General features: G+C 45.6%; 1 protein-coding gene across 10 annotated transcripts in view; it reads right to left on the bottom strand.

Annotated features, from left to right (window-relative positions):
- The window catches only part of APBA2 (amyloid beta precursor protein binding family A member 2), a 101,577-nt gene extending 95,987 nt beyond the window's left edge, over positions 1–5,590 (bottom strand). For 3 of the 10 annotated variants that reach the window (XM_065076101.1, XM_065076095.1, XM_065076091.1), the window contains exons 1-2: positions 5,414–5,571; positions 1,352–1,435 (exon numbers count right to left, since the gene is read on the bottom strand). The gene's annotated coding sequence lies outside the window, so the exon portion shown is untranslated. Of the gene's footprint in view, positions 1–1,282; positions 1,436–5,413 lie in introns of all 10 variants that reach the window. The other 7 variants (XM_065076098.1, XM_065076094.1, XM_065076097.1 and 4 more) reach the window with 5 other exon arrangements.
- Positions 5,591–5,666: the final 76 nt, after the last annotated feature.

Below are 5,666 nucleotides of genomic sequence, written 5' to 3' on the forward strand. Positions count from 1 at the left end.
ATATATAAGAATACAAATTCTCCATCTCTGCTTATCTGCTAAAATATGAATTTTCTGTTCAATTTTTACTAGAATTACTATCTCACTAAATCCCCCAGAGAACCCTGCAGTGTCTTGCTAAAATAATCACTTGGCTGTCACTCACAACAAATCCAAAAGGTAACAACTGGAAAGCAGAGATGATTCTTCTACAGTCGCTGCAAGAAAAATACCTTACTGGAGAAATTGGAAATGAACCCAAAAAGCCCTATGTTCCCATGTTAGACAACATCACTTGGCATTCTGGACTACAGTGGTCAAGCATCCAGATCTGCACACCCACAAGAACAGTGTCACCACTCACGGTTAGTGTTACAAAACTACTATGTTGGGTTATGAGCTGGCTGTTTGTTTTTTAAGATGTTGCTAAACTTGTGACAGTATGAAGTAATTTGCCTGCTATGACCACATTACAAAATCTGAGCTAAATCTAACCACTGTACTCAGGTGAAAGAATTTCACCAAATTCTTCAAGGATTAGATTCTGTGAACCCCTAACACACAAAGGTAGATCAGGTATAAAGGAAAAACTTGAAAGGTCAGGCCTCTGTCTGGTAGAAACATTTTAGGAATACAGACAGCAGATTTCAGTATTTGAAAATGATTGGGGTTACGGTACAATTAACTTGAGGAGAGGAACTTCTGCAAAGGTTCCAGCTGACAAGCGCATCTGTCAGGGGGATCTCTCAGAAAGTCTGGAAATAATGCTAGCTGGTGATGTGCTCACAAACATTCCTAACATCAATGTACAAAATGAAGTTCAAGAACTACTTAATTCAATTAATAGAATGGAAATATTCAACCTGCCTTTTAAATAATAAAATAGTAACACGTTATACCTATGTGGTTGAATCTTCATTACTAAGTCTGTAACTAGAAAACTAGAATGGCTATTTTCCAAAGGAAACTTCATCTTAATAGCTAAAAACAGACAACTGTCCCAAGATACTCCCCTGTGCAGCTCCCACTGGAAGTCCAGGTGGGTATCAGCAGATGCCTGCATTGCAGCAGTACTGCTATTCGAAAATCCTTATCTAGACTCCAGACCTCACACTGGTTATAATTGACACATTTTTTCATTCCAAGACTTTTTTTTTGCCAACTTTTCTTTCTTCTTTTACTTCTATTTCAAAAGAAAATGATCCCTTCATGCATGAGTATACTTCAAAGTATGCATCTTCAGCAGTATTTCATGCACCCTTATCATCTGAGAACAATGACACTTCTTCATTGTCATCCCTACCTACAGGGCTTCTAGTCATCCCTCTGTTGCTTTGGTGGAAGTACCTATTAATCCCAAAGTTTTCCGTACCAGTTTCTGCTTAGCTCTAACTTACTCCTCTTGAAGTGCACGTCACCTTCCTCTGCTGCAGCGGGTGAATGAAGACAGTAAGTACTGCAACAAAAAAGGAAAGGAATGTCAGGTACTCAAATGACAGTGCATTCACCTACCAGCATCAGAAACAAACAGTTCATTCTATATGTGTTTTTACCAGCTGTGTAAGGCCTTTCTTCTGGAAAATAGTATCATTAGCCAAGATGAGACTTAAGTTCAGACAAAACTGAGAATTGGAATGAAAGCTCTCTTCTCATGGATGCCATGATAAAGCCTATGTGCTGCATGTTCAGCTCCCGCAGGCAGCACAAGCCTAAAGCACTGAACACTTCAAGAAACGCATGATGCTTTCTTGAGCTGCTTTTCACACAGCTCTCAAGGGAAAATGGGTCCTCAGGAAAAAAAAAATCTTACATTTTAATGCTCTCTCCAGTAGACTAAAAGCATTTGCAAATATTCAGAGTACTTATAATGAACATTTGACTCAGCAATTGCATGTTTTGTGGAGTGTCAAAAAAACTAGCAAATTCGATTCTGCTTTCAGCTCTTCCTCTCGTGAAACACATGACTGCATCACTGCTTTATTTTGTCCATCTAAAAGAACTAACATTATGTCTCTTGCACTAATGTTGCGAGGCATTAATTGCATCACAGGAGTGCCAAAAGATACTACCTAGAAAGGTTCTTGCTTGCTTGTAGGTTCTTCCTTTTGTTTATATCTACCTTGAAATAACAATAATTCAAGCAAATACCGTCTCATTGGGAGGCTTATAGCAACGTATTAGTTTGTACTAATAGTAATGTGCTATTACATAGGTAATAGAGGCAAATGTATCATACTGATATTATACTCCGTCTTTGCTGAGATGCATGGATTGGCCCTAGAATGGAAGCTCTAGTTCTAAAAAAAATCTGGCTTCTCAAAACATGTGCTTCTGGTATTGCATATGAATAGGCACAAACATACACCTGTTCATAGGATCACAGAACAATTCAGGTTAGAAAGAATGTCGGAGGTCTCTTGTCCAACATCCTGCTCAAACCAGGGTCATTGGCAAGGCCTGATCAGGTTGCTCAGGGCATTATTCAGCCTGGTCTTAAATACCTCCAAAGACAGAGACCAGACAACCTCTCTGTTGCCATGTATGATTGCCCTTGTGGGGAAAAGATTTTTTTTATATCCAGTCTGAACCTCTTGTTTCAATGTATGCCTATTGTCTCTCATTCTCTGCCACATACCACTGTGATGAGTCTGGCTCTACTTCCCTGCAGACCTCCTTGTAAGTACAGGAAGGCTGCTGTTAGGTCCCCCCAAAGCCTCTCCTTCTGCAGGCTGAGTAAGCCCCACTCCCTCACCCTCTTCTCACAGAGCCTGGTCTCCAGCCCTAACCGCTTTGGTGACCTCTGCAGAACTCCAGTTCATTAACATCTTCCTTGTATGAGGGGGGACCAAAACTAGACACAGTATTATAGATGCTGTCTACTGAATAATGAGTAAAGGGGGATAATTACCTCCCTTGACCTACTGACTGCATTGATGTTCATACTGACCAGGATGTTCCTGGCTACCTTTGTTTACAGGGTACATTGCTGGTTCATGTGCACCTTGCTGGTCACCAGGACCTCTGGGCCTCTGCTGCTCCCCAGCCTCTATCATTGAAATGGCTTAAAGTGTGAAAGCATTGCCTTGTTTATTTAAACACAGGTTACAAGGGAAAGGGATATAAAAAGGCTGCAAAAGCACCTAATACCTAAGGTGCTCAAAGGCTACAACCAAGATTTTGTTGTGGACAAAACTGGGATCTTCTGTATTTCTCTCTGTGAGCTGGTAGCCTGGAACAGATCACTTCTTGCTACATTTCTCTACCTTCAGCACATGAATATAAACTGGAAGAGGTTTAAACCATGGTATTTTCACAAATTATTTCTTAGCAAATGTTCTCATCCGAACAGCTAGAGGGATGTTAAAATATGCTTCTTGAAGTGGTTTCTCATGTTCACAGCCTTAAGCAAGGGTCACTTTCTAAAAATCTAGCTCTTGTTTAAATTCATGTCCAGTCTCCAGCCTGAACTGGCATTAATCAAGTAACTGCACACAAAATGCTTTTCAAGTGTCTTCCTTAGAATCATAAGACTTTGACCAAAAGAGCTGAGCAGTTCTGGTCTTTTCAAAAATACTTTTCCTTTATGATTGGAGGATCAAGGGGAAGCAATAATGCAGCTGCAGATTAGAGGCAACACTGCATTTTTAAAAATAGCTTTAGATATTTCCAAGTGCAGATACAGGCTAAATCATTAGAGAATTTCGGTTCAGGAAGCCCGACAATCACAGTTTACAAGGGCATGCCTGCAGCCTGAAATCCCAAAGTGAAGTAAGGACAGTGGCTTCCCCTTTAGTGGTTAAGTACTCATAGAACAACATATAGAAAGAAAAGCTTTTTCAACCTTGTCTGTCCCATACGGAGGAGAATCTGGACTATACAGTGATAAATTGCATCTTACACTTTAACATAAACTTCAGTCATATGCTTTTCAGCATACAGATAACCAACACATACTTTATTTTTACTTAAATGGCAATAAAAAAATACACTAAAATTCCTCCCGTTTAAAATTACCTTATGTAGAAATACTATTGCTTACACACAACCATATAAAACTATGATAGCAGTTGTTCCTGTTTTTCAGTTCTGCTGGTTAAGTAATGAGGGATTCTTGGGTAACAGGCATAAAACATTAAATACCTTTTCTGCAAACGGATTTTCCAGCCCCTCCTGGGAGACTGTAGAGCGGCCTTGACCAGGTAATACAACTGAAACGCTACATGCATTTTTTAGTCAAACTGGTCACAGTAATTTAAGACTTTTTTTAAACATCACTGCAATGTATGTTATCTCTACTATGAATATAGTATGATCTCTTGTCTTTCTTTAAATTTATTTTCTTGTATGCCCTCAGTAGCATGCAACAACCACCAAAACGACATTGAGGATGCAAAGTACCTAAATGTGAAAGCGCAGACTGATAGATGAGGCAAAATAAGCCAGTCTTTGCCTTTCCAAGATGCAGCTACAAACGCAGCGTTCCCTTCCTCTCCCCCACCCCCATCTCTTTTGTTATGGCAATACAACCCCACACACACATATTCAAAAAACTGTTCAAAAAGGAGAAAACAGATCATGCTGTTTATCTCGACAAAAATAAAGTATTCTTAATTGAGGGGCTTTTTCCCTCCAGACCTCGTGATGAAGGGAACCAGAGAAGAGGGGATCAAAGACTCTGATCCATTTGCTACACTGGAGGCATGAAATCAGAAACAAATACAAACTCTTCGCGGTGCTGCATTACATGAGGGCTCCTCTCGCATTTCTTTTGACTCTATTAAAACAGACTCTTGAGCCTCCCGCCCTCCCACAAAACGCAGACATGATGCTATGTAGCACTGCCGGTCACCGGGCACAGCCGCGGTGAGGTGCGGGCTGGCGGGCTGGCCCGGGGCTCTCTCCGCTGTCCCGAGGGGAGCCGATCGCGAGCCGGCAGCGCGAGGCACCCGCTGTCCCCAACGGTCACCGGCTCCAGGGAGCCGCTTGCAGCTCTCCAGCGGCTGACGGGAGCCAGCGGCGCCGCGGCTGCTCCGCCGCCGCCTCCCCGCCACAGCGGGCAGAAGAGCGGCTCCCAGCCAGCGGGGACGTGTGGGCGTGCGGCAACTCCCTGTGCCGGAGCCCCCCGCCGCCGTCCGCGACCACACCGGCGGCGACGCCATGCCGCAGGGTCTACCCTTCACCCGGTCCCCGTCCCCTTGCGGGTAGCTCGGTTGCCAGGGATGGGGCAGGGGCAGCTGCTGGCGGGGCGGGCAGCCCCCAGCCCCGATTTCGAGGGGAGCAGCGTCCGCGCTCGCGCGGGGCGGGGGCGGCCCCGCGGGCTCCCCAATCCCCTGAACGGAGCCGCAGGGATGCTGCTGCCCCACCCCCGGCGGAGCCGCCGGTCCCCGCGACGACACCGGCCGCCTGAACCCCACCCTGCGCCCCAGCTCCTTACCCCTGCTGGCAGCGGCGGGGCCGGTCCCCACCCCGCGCCGCAGCGGGGACACGGGGGCAGCTGCAGCCGCTCTTTTGTGTGCCTGCCTCAGCGCCACACAGCGAGACGGCTGCTGCGCCCGGGAACCTGCGTGCCAGAATACCGCCGGCCGCCCCGGAACCTGCATGGCGCATAGCCCGCCCGCCGCCGCGCCTCAGGGGGGCCGGGCCGGCCGCGCGCGGGGGGCGGCCCCGAGTCTCCCGCCTCTTGTCAA

Source organism: Columba livia, chromosome 11, assembly GCF_036013475.1.
Source record: "Columba livia isolate bColLiv1 breed racing homer chromosome 11, bColLiv1.pat.W.v2, whole genome shotgun sequence".
Classification (NCBI taxonomy): domain Eukaryota; kingdom Metazoa; phylum Chordata; class Aves; order Columbiformes; family Columbidae; genus Columba; species Columba livia.